Below are 15,522 nucleotides of genomic sequence, written 5' to 3'. Positions count from 1 at the left end.
AATTCTTAGTTGTCTGTGGAATGACTTAATTGCTTTAAACACTAATTATACTTAGCCTGGACTAATTAATTGCTGCTTTCTTCAGAGCCTATAAGAATTTGTATGTGTTCTCATGACACAGAATTATATAGAAAATGTTACCTAATAGGATTTGGTTTATGCAGGTGTCATGATTTTCTGTTTCTGAGACTCTTACAACTTAGAATAATACTTTTTTTCTTTCAATTTTTAGGTCATCCCAAAACCAGAGCTTTTATCACTCACTGTGGAACCAATGGGATCTATGAAGCTATTTACCACGGGGTGCCTATGGTTGGAATTCCTTTGTTTGGTGACCAGCATGATAATGTTGCTCGCATGAAAGCCAAAGGGGCAGCTGTCGAAGTAGACTTGCGAAGAATGACAAGTGAAGATCTGCTTAATGCTTTGAAAGCAGTTATTAACAACCCTTTGTGAGTAGAGAATTTAATCTTAACTAAGAAGCATTTTGTTTTTGAAAGAATAATCAGCTTTATATAATTTGAAATTAACAAATTTTGCATAATTTAGAGTGTGCCTAATATCAAATAAGATTATACTTCCTAAATTTTGTGAAAGTATTTTGTCACCTACCACTACTGGGTGATAGATTATAACCCCAAAGAAATACTACATTTATTTAAAGAAAATAATCTATTGTTTAAAAGATGAGTTTTTAAATTAACAATAATATTTTTATTTCTTAAAAATTGCAGATATTAGCATGATGAAGAATTTAGGGAATACAACAAAATCATAAAAATAAAAATGAAAAACCACTCAGGTTTCCTCATGTCAGTTCAGTTCAGTTCAGTCGCTCAGTCGTGTCCAACTCTTTGCAACCCATGGACTGCAGCATGCCAGGCTTCCCTGTCCAACATCATCTCTTGGAGTTTGTTCAAACTCATGTCCATTGAATCTGTGATGCCATCCTCTGTTGTCCCCTTTTCCTCCTGCCTTCAATTTTTCCCACCATCAGAGTCTTTTAAAATGAGTCAGTTCTTTGCATCAGGTGACCAAAGTATTGGAGTTTCAATTTTAGCATCAGTCCTTCCCATGAATATTCAGGACTGATTTCCTTTAGGATGGACTGGTTGGATCTCCTTGCAGTCCAACTGACTCTCAAGACTATTCTCTAACACCACAGTTCAATAGCATTAATTCTTTGATGCTCACCTTTCTTTATATTCAACTCTCACATCCATACATGACTACTGGAAAAACCATAGCATTGACTAGATAGACCATTGTTGGTAAAGTTATGTCTCTGCTTTTTAATATGTTGTCTAGATAGTCATCGGAGAAGGCAATGGCACCCCACTCCAGTAATCTTGCCTGGAAAATCCCATGGATGGAGGAGCCTGGAAGGATGCAGTCCATGGGGTCGCTGAGGGTCAGACACGACTGAGCGACTTCGCTTTCACTTTTCACTTTCATGCATTGAAGGAAATGGCAACACACTCCAGTGTTCTTGCCTGGAGAATCCCAGGGACAGGGGAGCCTGGTGGGCTGCCGTCTATGGGGTCGCACAGAGTCGGACACGACTGAAGCGACTTAGCAGCAGCACCAGCAGCAGCAGCAGTAGCAGCAGGTAGTCATAGCTTTTTTTTTACCAAGCAGCAAGCATCTTTTAATCTCATGGCTGAAGTCACCATCTGGGTAGTTACAACCAATACCAGTTTAGAAACTTACTTCTGGTCTTTCATTGTGTTAATTTATAAATAGAAAGAAGGCCCCAGCCTCCCTTTCCCTGATAGAGAGTAACAGTTGGGACACTATGAATGAGCAAAATCAACTCTGGGAGTGCTCTAAAGTCCATGTAAGAAATTTTAGCAACACAGTAGAACAAAAAATCTGAGATTAATCACATAAGAACAGAATGATGACAGTTTTATTTTACAAGCGTCATCCCCAAGCCAGCATTACTCATCACCAAGAGAGAACTTTCAGCTAGGAAGAGTTCCTTGGCAGAAAAAGAAGAATGAATTGAATGCCAAATTTTTAAGGCCTTACGGAGTATAGAAATAGAAAAACAAATTCTAAACTTGTGTGAAGCCACAATGATCTCAAACAGCCAAACCAGTCCCAAGAAATAATGACATTGGAGGCATCCCAATTCTTATTTAAAGCTGTACTACAAACTTATAGAAATTTTAAAAAGATGATATTGTCATAAAAATAGACATACAGACCAATGGATAGGATTGAGAGCCCTGATATCAGCCCTTCTATGTAAAGTTGAATAATATTTGGCAAAAGAGAATAATCAGTTCAGTTCAGTTCAATTCAGTTGCTCAGTCATATCCGACTCTTTGCGACGCCATGAATCGCAGCACGCCAGGCCTCCCTGTGCATAACCAACTCCCGGAGTTCACAGACTCATGTCCATGGAGTCCGTGATGCCATCCAGCCGTCTCATCCTTGGTCATCTCCTTCTCCTCCTGCCCCCAATCCCTGCCAGCATCAGAGTCTTTTCCAATGAGTTAACTCTGCGCATGAGGTGGCCAAAGTATTGGAGTTTCAGCTTTAGCATCATTCCTTCCAAAGAACACCCAGGGTTGATCTCCTTCAGAATGGACTGGTTGGATCACCTGGCAGTCCAAGGGACTCTCAAGAGTCTTCTCTAACACCACAGTTCAAAAGCATCAGTTCTTTGGCACTCAGCCTTCTCCACAGTCCAACTCTAACATCCATACTTGACCACAGGAAAAATCATAGCCTTGACTAGACGGACCTTAGTCAGCAAAATAATGTCTCTGCTTTTGAATATACTATCTAGGTTGGTCATAAGTTTCCTTCCAAGGAGTAAGTGTCTTTTAATTTCATGGCTGCAGTCACCATCTACAGTGATTTTGGAGCCCCTAAAAATAAAGTCTGACACTGTTTCCACTGTTTCCCCATCTATTTCCCATGAAGTGAAGGGACCGGATGCCATGATCTTCGGAATGTTGAGCTTTAAGCCAACTTTTTCACTCTCCTCTTTCACTTTCATCAAGAGGCTTTTTAGCTCCTCTTCACTTTCTGTCATAAGGGTGGTGTCATCTGCATATCTGAGGTTATTGATATTTCTCCCGGCAGTCCTGATTCCAGCTTGTGCTTCTTACAGCCCAGCGTTTCTCATGATGTACTCTGCATAGAAGTTAAATAAGCAGGGTGACAATATACAGCCTTGACATACTCCTTTTCCTATTTGGAACCAGTCTGTTGTTCCATGTCCAGTTTGAACTGTTGCTTTCTGACCTGCATACAGATTTCTCAAGAGGCAGGTTACGTGGTCTGGTATTCCCATCTCTTTCAGAATTTTTTACAGTTTATTGTGATCCACAAAGTCAAAGGCTTTGACATAGTCAATAAAGTAGAAATAGATGTTTTTCTGGAATTCTCTTGCTTTTTCCATGATCCAGCGGATGTTGGCAATTTGATCTCTGGTTTCTCTGCCTTTTGTAAAACCAGCTTGAACATCTGGAAGTTCATGGTTCACAGATTGCTGAAGCCTGGCTTGGAGAATTTTGAGCATTTTACCAGCGTGTGAGATGAGTGCAATCGTGTGGTAGTTTGAGCATTCTTTGGCATTGCCTTTCTTTAGGATTGGAATGAAAACTGACCTTTTTCAGTCCTGTGGCCACTGCTGAGTTTTCCAAATGTGTTGGTATATTGAGTGCAGCACTTTCACAGCATCATCTTTCAGGATTTGAAATAGCTCCACTGGAATTCCATCACCTCCACTAGCTTTGTTCATAGCGATGCTTTGTAAGGCCAACTTGACTTCACATTCCAGGATGTCTGGCTCTAGATTAGTGATCACATCATCATGATTATCTGGGTCGTGAAGATATTTTTTTGTACAGTTCTTCCATGTATTCTTGTCACCTCTTCTTAATATCTTCTGCTTTTGTTAGGTCCATACCACTTCTGTCCTTTATCTAGCCCATCTTTGCATGAAATGTTCCCTTGGTATCTCTCATTTTCTTAAATAGATCTCTAGTCTTTCCCATTCTGTTCTTTTCCTCTATTTCTTTGCACTGATCGCTGAAGAAGGCTTTCTTATCTCTTCTTGCTATTCTTTGGAACTCTGCCTTTAGATGCTTATATCTTTCCTTTTCTCCTTTGCTTTTTGCCTCTCTTCTTGACAGCTATTTGTACGGCCTCCCCAGACAGCCATTTTGCTTTTTTGCATTTTTTTCCATGGGGATGGTCTTGATCCCTGTCTCCTGCACAATGTCACGAACCTCATCCCATAGTTCATCAGGCACTCTATCTATCAGATCTAGGCCCTTAAATCTATTTCTCACTTCCACTGTATAATCATAAGGGATTTGATTTAGGTCATACCTGAATGGTGTAGCAGTTTTCCCTATTTTCTTCAATTTAAGTCTGAATTTGGTAATAAGGAGTTCATTATCTGAGCCACAGTCAGCTTCTGGTCTTGTTTTTGCTGACTGTATATAGCTTCTCTATCTTTGGGTGCATAGAATATAATCAATCTGATTTCAGTGTTGACCATCTGGTGATGTCCATGTGTAGAGTCTTCTCTTGTGTTGTTGGAAGAGGGTGTTTGCTATGACCAGTGCATTTTCTTGGCAAAACTCTATTAGTCTTTGCCCTGCTTCATTCCGCATTCCAAGGCCAAATTTGCCTGTTACTCCAGGTGTTTCTTGACTTCCTACTTTTGCATTCCAGTCATCTATAATGAAAAGGACATCTTTTTTTGGGTGTTAGTTTTAAAAGGTCTTGTAGGTCTTCATAAAACTGTTCAACTTCAGCTTCTTTAGCGTTACTGGTTGGGGCATAGACTTGGATTACTGTGATATTGAATGGTTTACCTTGGAGATGAACAAAGATCATTCTGTCGTTTTTGAGATTGCATCCAAGTAAGGCATTCAGACTCTTTTGATGACCATGATGGCTACTCCTTTTCTTCTGAGGGATTCCTGCCTGCAGTAGTAGATATAATGGTCATCTGAGTAAATTCACCCATTCCAGTCCATTTTAGTTCGCTGATTCCTAGAATGTCGACGTTCATCCTTGCCATCTCTTGTTTGACCATTTCCAATTTGCCTTGATTCTTGGACCTGACATTCCAGGTTCCTATACAATATTGTTTTTTACAGCATCAGATCTTGCTTCTATCACCAGTCACATCCACAACTGGGTATTGTTTTTGCTTTGGCTCCATCCCTTCATTCTTTCTGGAGTTATTTCTCCACTGATCTCCAGTAGCATATTGGACACCTAATGACCTGGGGAGTTCCTCTTTTGGTATCTTATCATTTTGCCTTTTCATACTGTTCATGGGATTCTCAAGGCAAGAATACTAAAGTGGCTTGCCATTCCGTTCCTCAGTGGACCAGACTCTGTCAGACCTCTCCACCATGACACCCCCATCTTGCGTTGCCCCACGGGTATGGTTTGGTTTCATTGAATTAGACAAGGCTGTGGTCCTAGTGAGATTAGATTGACTAGTTTTCTGTGAGTATGGTTTCAGTGTGTCTGCCCTCTGATGCCCCCTTGCAACACCTACCATCTTACTTGTGTTTCTCTTACCTTGGGCGTGAGGTCTCTCTTCACGGCTGCTCCAGCAAAGCAGAGCCACTGCTCCTTACCTTGGACGATGGGTATCTCCTTCCCACCACTGTTCCTGACCTTCAACGTGGGATAGCTCTTCTAGGCCCTCCTGCACCTGCGCAGCCACTGTTCCTCGGGATGCTCCTCTCTGCCACCAGCCCTGGCCTCGGGCGTTGGTGGCTTCTCCCAGCTGCCACCCCTGGCCTCGGGCTCAGGGTGGCTCCTCAGGGTCACCCCCGTGGCCTCAGGGCAAGGTGGCTTCTCCCGGCCGCCAGTGACCTCGGACACAGGGTAGCTCCTCCCGGCCGCCGTTGACCTTGGATGCGGGGTAGCTCCTCTTGGCTGCCGCCCCTGACCTCAGACACAGGGTAGCTCCTCACGGCCATTCCTGTGCTGTCGCAGCCTGGCACTCTAGGCTGCTGCCCCTGACCTCGGACTAGGGGTAGCTCCTCGCAGCCGCCTGCGCTTAGTGTGCTGGCTCTCGCAGTCGCCTGCGCTTTTCTTTAGTGAAGAATACTCAATAGGAAAACTGTTATCTTTTCAATAAGTAGTACTGGGAAACTAGATAATTATAAGCAGGAGAATAAAAGTTGACACCTTATATTACACTGCTTCCCTCAGAGTTCAGTTAGTAAAGATCTGTTTTCTTTTTATTTATTTATTTATTTATTTTTTAGATCTGTTTTCAATACAAGAGGCCCAGGTTCAATTCTGGGGTCAGGAAGAAGCCCTGGAGAAGGAAATGGTAACCCACTCCAGTATTCTTTCCTGGAAAATCCAATCGACAGAGGAGCCTGGCTGGTTGCAGTCCATGGTGTCACAAGAGACAGACACAACTTAGTGACTAAACCACCACATTGCATTACTTACACAATTTTACTAGTATTAACTAAAAACTTAAACATAAGAAGACCTGAAACCATAAAACTCCTATTATAAGACAGGAAGGAAAGTTTCTTGATAAGGATATTGGCACCAAATTTTGGAATATGACACCAACAATACAAGGAACCAATGCAAGCCAAAAGATGGGGCTATATCAAGCTCAAAATCTTCTACACAGCAAAATAAATGATTTACAAAATGAAAGGCAATGTACAAAATTGGAGAATATTTTGAAAATTACACATCTGATAAGAGACTAATATACAAAAGGTATAAGTAACTCATATTACGCAATAGCAAAAAATATTTTAAATGAATGTAGTTACTGAATACATATTTGCCCAAAGAAGACATATACATGGCCAACAGGTACTTGAAAAGGGGCTTGACACTACTAAGCATCAAGAAATGCAAATCAAAATCCCACCTCACACCTATTAGAATTGTTGATATTGTTCAGTCACTAAGTTGTGTCTGACACTGTGACCCCACTGACTACAGCATGACAAGCTCCTCCATTCTCCACTATCTCCTAGAGTTTGCTCAAATACATGCCCATTGAGATGGCAATGCTATCTAACCATCTCATCTTCTGCCACCCCCTTCTCCTTTTCCCTTCAATTTGCTCCAGCATCAGGTTTTTTGCAGTGAGTCAGTTCTTCACATGAGGTGGCCAAAGTATTGGAGTTTCGGCTTCAGCATCAGTCCTTTTATGAATATTCAGAGTTGATTTCCTTCAGGATTGATTGATTTGATCTCTTGCTCTCCAAGGGACTCTCAAGAGTCTTCTCCAGCACCACAATCATAAAGCATCAAATCTTTGGTGCTCAGCCTTCTTTGTGGTTCACTGGTAAAGAAACCACATGCTGATGCAGTTACTACAGGAGAGGCAGGTTTGATTCCTGAGTGAGAAGACCCCTTGGAATTGTTCAGTCACTCAGTTGTGTCTGACTCTTTGCGAACCCAGGGACAGCAGCATGCCAGGCTTTCCTGACCATCACCATCTCCCAAGCTCACTCAAATTATTGTCCATTAAGACAGTGATGCCATCAAAGCATCTAGTCCTCTTTGTCCCCTTCTCCTCTTGCCTGCAATCTTTCCCATAATCAGGGTCTTTTCTAATAAGTCAGCACTTCACATCAGGTGGCCAAAATATTGGCGCTTCAGGTTCAGCAACAGTCCTTCCAGTGAATATTCAGGGTTGATTTCTTTTAGGATAGACTGGTTTGATCACCTTGCAGTCCAAGGCATTCCCAAAAGCCTTATGCAACACAACATTTCAAAAGCATCAATTTTCTGACACTCAGCTTACATTATGGTCCAACTCTCACATCCATACCTGACTGCTGGAAAAACCATAGTTTGACTATATAGACCTTTGTAAGCAGAGTAATTTCTATGCTTTTTAATATGCTCTCTAGGTACTGTGTGGATCACAATAAACTGTGGAAAATTCTGAAAGAGATGGGAATATCAGACCACCTGACCTGCCTCTTGAGAAATCTGTATGCAGGTTAGGAAGCAACAGTTAAAACTGGACATGGAACAACAGACTGGTTCCAAATAGGAAAAGGAGCACGTCAAGGCTGTATATTGTCACCCTGCTTATTTAATTTATATGCAGAGTACATCATGAGAAATGCTGGGCTGCAGGAAGCACAAGCTGAAATAAAGATTGCTGGGAGAAATATCAATAACCTCAGATATACAGATGACACCACCCTTATGACAGAAAGTGTAGAGGAACTAAAAAGCCTCTTGATGAAAGTAAAAGAGGAGAGCTAAAAAGTTGGTTTAAATCTCAACATTCAGAAAACGAAGATCATGGCATCCAGTCTCATCACTTCATGGGAAATAGATGGGGAAACAGTGAAAATAGTGTCAGATTTTATTTTTCGGGGCTCCAAAATTACTGCAGATGGTGATTGCAGCCATGAAATTAAAAGACACTTACTCCTTGGAAGGAAAGTTATGACCAACCTAGACAGTATATTCAAAAGCAGAAATATTACTTTGCCGACTAAGGTCCCTCTAGTCAAGGCTATGGTTTTTCCAGTGGTCATGTATGGATGTGAGATTTGGACTGTGAAGAAGGCAGAGCACAGAAGAATTGACGCTTTTGAACTGTAGTGTTGGAGAAGACTCTTGAGAGTCCCTTGGACTGCCAGGTGATCCAACCAGTCCATTTTTAAGATCATCCTGGGATGTCTTTGGAATGAATGATGCTGAAGCTGAAACTCCAGTACTTTGGCCACTTCATGTGAACAGTTGACTCACTGGAAAAGACTTTGATGCTGGGAGGGATTGGGGGCAAGAGGAGAAGGGGACAAAGGAGGTTGAGATGGCTGGATGGCATCACTGACTCAATGGACGTGAGTCTGAGTGAACTCTGGGAGATGGTGATGGAAGGGGGGCCTGGCGTGCTGTCATTCATGGGGTTGCAAAGAGTTGGACACGACTGAGTAACTGAACTGAACTGAACTGATACATGCAGCCTAATAATTGAAATTCAGAGAACTAGAGAGTAGACTGGTGTTTTCCAGGGTCTAGGAGTTGGAAGAATGGAAAGACAAGCTTTGAGTAATAGGGAACAAACTTTGTGTAATAAAATAAATAAATCCTGGGGTACTTTGTACAACATGGTAGTTAGCTGTGATGACAGACAAATAAATTCTCAATAATGAAAGAGTACATTTATTATGTAACTGTATTTCATATAAATACAACATATTCTTTGGAAAAAAAACTATATTAAAATTAAAATCTTTGCCAGAGTTGTAAATGTGTCTATATATCAGATAAATTCTTACTTGAAATTTTGTGTAAGTCTATAAACATGCATTAACATTCAAGATTAAAATTATTTTTAAAATTTTTAAATTTAAATTTAATATTTAAATTTTTAAATTTTTAAAATATTGAATGACTATGAAGTCATGAATATGAAGAATGACTATGAATCACTATGAAGTCACTTATCAGTGTCTCTCTTGTTTGTTTAACTTATTTTTAATTGGGATATAACTAATTTAAAATGTTGCATTGGTTTCTACCATGCAACAATGTGTTGTTGTTAAGTCGCTCAGTCATGTCCAACTATTTGCGATCTCATGGGCTGCAGCACGCTAGGCTTCCCCATCCTAAACTATCTCCAGGCCTTTGGTCTCATGTTCATTGAATCAGTGACACCCTTCAACTATCTCATCCACTGTCACCATCTTCTGCTGCATTCAATCTTTCTCAGAATCTGAGTCTTTTCAGATGATTTCGCTCCTCCATCAAGTGGCCAAAGTTCTGGAGCTTCAGCTTCAACATCAATACTTCTAATGAATATTCTGGGTTGATTTCTTTAGGATTGACTGGTTTGATTTTCTTGGAGTTCAAGGAACTCTCAAGAGTTCTCTCCAACATCACAGATGAAAAACATCATTTTTTCAGCACTCAGCCTTCTTTATGGTCCGCCTCTCACATCTGTATGATTACTGGAAAAATGTTAGCTTTGACTAGATGGACCTTTGTCGGCGAAGTGATGTCTCTGATTTTTAGTGTGCTATCTAAATCTGTCATAGATTTTCTTCCAAGGAGCAATTGTCTTTTAATTTCATAGCTGCAGTCATATCCACAGTGATTTTGGAGCCCCACAAAATAAAGTCTGTCACTGTTTCCATTGTTTCCCCATCTATTTGCCATGGTCCTTCTAGTGAAAGCTATGGTTCTTCCAGTAGTCAAGTATGGATGGAAGAGTTGGACCATAAAGAGAGCTGAACACTGCAGAGTTGATGCTTTGAACTGTGGAGTTGGAAAAGACTGTGAAAGTCACTTAGACTGCAAAGAGATCCAACCAGTCAATCCTAAAGGAAATCTGTCCTGAAGTTTCATTGAAAGGACTGATGCTGAAGCTCAATCTGATCTCAGTATTGACCATATGATGATGTCCATGTGTAGAGGTGTCTCGTGTTGTTGGAAGAGGGTGTTTGCTATGACCAGTGTGCAATGTCTTGGCAAAACTCTGTTAATCTTTGCCCTGCTTTGTTTTGTACTCCAAGGACAATCTTGCCTGTTACTCCAGGTATCTCTTACATTCTTATTTTTGGATTTCAGTCCATTATGATGAAAAGGACATATTTTTTTTGGTGTTACTTCTAGGAGGTCTTGTAGGTCTTCAAATTCAGCTTCCTTGTTATTACTGGTTGGGGCATATACTTGAATTACTATGGTTTTGAATGGTTTGGCTTTGAAACCACAGGATCTTTCTGTCATTTTTGAGATTACACCCAAATTTTGCATTTTGGACTCTTGTTGACTATGAGGGCTATTGCATTTCACTAAGTGTTGCTTTCCCACAGTAGTAGATGTAATGGTCGGCTAAATTAAATTCACATGTTGTGGTCCATTTTAGTCAACTGATTCCTAAAATTTCAGTGTTCACGCTTGTCATCTCCCATTCGATCTCTTCCAATTTGCCTTGATTCGTAGGCTTAACATTCCAGGTTCCTATGCAATATTGTTCTTTACAGCATTGGACTTTACTTTCACCACCCGTTCAGGTCAGTTCAGTTGCTCAGTCATGTCCGATTCTTTGCAACCCCATGAACTGCAGCACACCAGGCCTGCTTTTCCATCACCAACTCCGAGTCCTCTCAAACCCATGTCCATTGAGACGGTGAGGCCATCCAACCATCTCATCCTCTGTTGTCCCCTCCTCCTCCTGCCTTCAATCTTTCCCAGCATTAGGGTCTTTTCTAATGAGTCAGCTCTTCACATCAGGTGGTCCAAAGTATTGGAATTTCAGCTTCAACATCAGTCCTTCCAAAAACACCCTGGACTGATCTCTTTTAGGGTGGACTGGTTGGATCTCCTTGCAGTCCAAGGGATTCTCAAGAGTCTTCAGCACCTCATTTCAGAAGCATCAATTCTTCAGCACTCAGCTTTCTTCACAGTCCAACTCTCACATCCACACATGACCACTGGAAAAACCATAGCCTTGACTAGACAGACCTTTTTTTGACAAAGCAATGTCTCTGCTTTTTAATATACTCTCTAGATTGGTTATAGCTTTCCTTCTAGGGAGTAAGCATCTTTTAATTTAATGGCTGCAATCACCATCTGCAGTGATTTTGGAGCCCCCCAAAATAAAGTGAGCCACTGTTTCCACCTTTTCCCTATCTAGTTGTCATGAAGTGATGGGACTGGATGCCATGATCTTTGTTTTCTGAATGTTGAGCTTTAAGCCACCTTTTTCACTTTCCTCTTTTAACTTCATGAAGAGGTTCTTTAGTTCTTCTTCACTTTCTGCCATAAGGGTGGTGTCATCTGCATATCTGAGGTTATTGACATTTCTCCCAGCAATCTTGATTCCAGTTTGAGCTTCCTCCAGGCCAGCGTTTTTCATGATGTACTCTGCATATAAGTTAAATAAGCAGGGTGACAATATAAGCCTTGACATTCTCCCTTTTACCACCAGAGACATCCACAAATAGCTGTCATTTCCACTTTGGGTCAGCCTCTTCATTCCTTTTGGGGCTGTTTCTTTGTCTTCTCGAGTAGCATATTGGACACCTACTGACCTGTGGGGGATCATCTTTTGGTTTTATATTATTTTGCCTTTTTGTACTATTTATTGGTTTCTCAAGGCAGAATGCTGAAGTGGTTTGCCATTCCCTTCTTATGTATACCATGAATCATGCTAAGTACATATATATTTGTAATACCTCCCTCATGAGCCTGTCTCCAACTTCCATCCCATCCCACCCCTCTGTGGTTTTGTGGCAATCTCTAAGGTGTCCAAGTCTTTTTGACCCCATCAACTGTTGCCTGCTGGGCTCCTCTGTTAGTAGGATTTTCCAGTGCAGAATATTGGAGTGGTTTGCTATTTCTTCCTCCAGAGGATCTCCCTGACCCAGGGATCAAATGTTTGTCTCCTGCTTCTCATGAGATTCTTTACCACTGTGCCACCTAGGAAGACCCAGAGCACCAGGCTGAGCTGGCTGTGGTATGCAGCAACTTCTAACTGGCTGTCTACTTTACACATGATAGTGTATATATGTTAGGGCTACTCGCTACTGGTACAAGTTGTCCAACTGCTGTGTCCACATATCTGTTCTCTACATCTGTATTTCTATCCCTACCTCAAAAATGGGGTTATCTGTACTATTTCTTCCTAGGTTACAATATTAATATATGATGTTTGTTTTCCTCCTTCTGACTTACTTTACTCTTTAAAACAAGCACCAGGTTCCATCAATGTCTCTTAAACATCACATCTTATTTTTTTGCCATATTATCAGTGCAATGTTATCAAAGCTTACAATGTACTTATCTTGTCCATGACCACAATTTCCAATATCATTTAACATTATTTTCATATTTATATGTACCTAATGATGCAGTTTATGTTTTAATAGAGTATATCTATTTATTTTATTGACTTTTTATCTAATAAATATTTTGTTTCTGTATCTGTCTTGCAACTTCTGTCACTATTATTTGTTTTCCTGAGATATATTCAGAGGTACTTATTCCTTATAATCCTGTGTATTAGGAAAGGCCTGCCTGTTTTTTTAAATGAAAGGGCAGCAGGACTTTGTTTATTTTTTATGTTGTATAGTTCTTTTCCTGAAAACTTTTTACATACTTTCCCATGACTTTCTACAATATAATGTTCTGTATTCTCTATCAATGATGATTGCACTTTTGTGTGGGTGAATAACTTGCCTCCTTCACAAACCCAAGGGAATCTTGCTTCTAAGTCAGCCATTCAAAAGATAGCAAGGAGATCAAACCAATCAATCATAAGGGAGATCAACCCTGAATATTCACTGGAAAGACTGATGTTGAAGCTGAAGCTCCAGTATCAACCCAAATCCTGGTGGGGTCTTCTGCTCCTTGACAGAAGTTAGAAGGGTTAGTTTTCTATGTATCACCATCCTTACATCTCACCACTGCAGGTGCAGCCCTCTGTTATTGTTGTTGTTCAGTCGCCCAGTCATGTCTTCTCTTTGCAACCCCATGAACTGCAGCATGCCAGGGATCTCTGTTCCTCACCATCTCCCAGAGTTTGCTCAAGTTCATGTTCATTTTAAGTGTTGCCATCCAACTGTCTCATCCTCTGATGCCCTCTTCTCCTTCTGCCCTCAATCTTTCCCAGTATCATAGACTTTTCCAATGAGTTGTCTGTTCTCATCAGATGATCAAAATACTGGAGCTTCAGTGTCAACATCAGTCCTTCCAGTGAATATTTAGGGTTGATCTCCCTTATGATTGACTGGTTTGATCTCCTTGCTATCCAAGGGACTTTCAGGAATCTTCTCTAGCACCACAGTTGAAGGCATCAGTTATTTGGCATTTTACCTTCTTTATGGTCCAGCTCTCACAATGGTATGGAACCACTAGGAAGACCATAGCCTTGACTATCCAGACCTTTGTTGGCAGAGTAATGTTTCTGCTTTTCAACACACAGCCTTCTTTAGCCTGAAGAAAAATGCCATTATCTATTCAGTCTCAGGCGCTACTTCTTGCCCAGAGGGTCAAATGAAGCTCTTTTGCTTTCATCTGAAATGTCAGGACCATGAAGATCACAGACTGAAATCATTTCCTGTTACTTCTGAAGTCTTGTTAACACTGATACTCCAACCCAAACCTGGGGAAGAGTGAAGGAGTGGGGAAAGTGTTCTTTCTTCTCAGACCTTCCCCTCCATGCTGCTTCCTGTCACTATCACGTTCCCCGTACCACACTCAGCAAGTTAGATCAAAGTTCTGTATTCTTGAGCTACACATACTAATAATCATACTATTTCTGTACTTTCAGAATGCTATTTTCAATTGGCAATTCTGTTCTCTCCCACTTCCAATAATTACTGAGACTATAAAGCATCCAACACTTTTGAACAGATGAACTATCACATCTAGAAATATCTCAAGAGGAAACAAGTTTTCATATGCTTTTCATATTCTTGATGATATCATTTATGACACAACTTATCATATAATTAATTATGCAATACATTTTTAATAATATATAGCCGCTTTAGGTGTATCATGTCCTTAACAAACTTTTCAAGTTGCTATTTATATATTCAATTTTAGCTATAAAGAGAATGCTATGAAGTTATCAAGAATTCACCATGATCAGCCTGTGAAACCCCTGGACCGAGCAGTCTTCTGGGTTGAGTTTGTCATGCGCCACAAAGGAGCCAAACACCTTCGACCAGCCTTCCATGACCTCACCTGGTTCCAGCAAAACTCTTTGGATGTGATTGGCTTCCTGCTAGCCTGTGTGGCAACTGTTGTATTCCTGGTCACTAAATGTTGCCTGTTTTGTTACTGGAAGTTTGGTAAGACAGCAAAGAAGAAAAAGAGAGAGTAGTCTTCTGCTATTTTTTTTAAAACAGTTGGGTTTGAAACCTTGAAAGAGTCCATCTGAATAATCCAGCCACTGATTTGAAAAGATTTCTCCCCTGTTCTTCTGGGTTCTTTTCTATTCCTAAACTTATCATATCAAAGATTAAATACTACAAAAATTTGCCACGTGATTCAGAATTAAGGTTTAAAATAATCTATTCTTTAAAAGATACAAGTGAATAAACATATGGAAATTTTTACCATTAAAAACTTAATGCTTTCCTTTCTTCATTGCTTTTAGTTCAACCAGTTGAGATGTTGTTTGAGACCTCAGGAACATAATGATTAATTGTATTTCCATACTGATCAAGTTGAATATTTATTGAATATCTAACATAATTTAGGGTTCAATATGCAATAATTATTTCATACTCTCTAGAAGAACTATACAAGAACTAATGTAGAACACACTTTAGCCAGAGCTTCTTTGCCAGTCAGGAAAATCAGAAGCCTGTTAGTATTTCTACTCTACTGTAAAGCACATTTTACACCACCAATTTTCTTCCATATCACACATTAGAGTTTCTCCTTCTTGGAATGCAAAACACTATTTTTTGTCTTTCATTTGAAGACTATCCTTCTTTTGCATATTAATAATGATAGTACTTCATTTGTATTGTAATGCTTCTTGGCTGCAGAGAACTAGATGTTTGT

At 40.3% G+C, this 15,522-nt stretch overlaps 1 pseudogene; it reads left to right on the top strand.

The window, feature by feature from the left end:
• LOC138442596 (UDP-glucuronosyltransferase 2C1-like) overlaps positions 1-15,078 on the top strand; it is a 34,473-nt pseudogene extending 19,395 nt beyond the window's left edge.
• The last annotated feature ends 444 nt before the right edge of the window (positions 15,079-15,522 follow it).

This window comes from Ovis canadensis, chromosome 6, assembly GCF_042477335.2.
Source record: "Ovis canadensis isolate MfBH-ARS-UI-01 breed Bighorn chromosome 6, ARS-UI_OviCan_v2, whole genome shotgun sequence".
NCBI lineage: Eukaryota > Metazoa > Chordata > Mammalia > Artiodactyla > Bovidae > Ovis > Ovis canadensis.
Note: the sequence above shows the minus strand (reverse complement) of the source record. Positions and strands in the feature narration are given on the sequence as shown.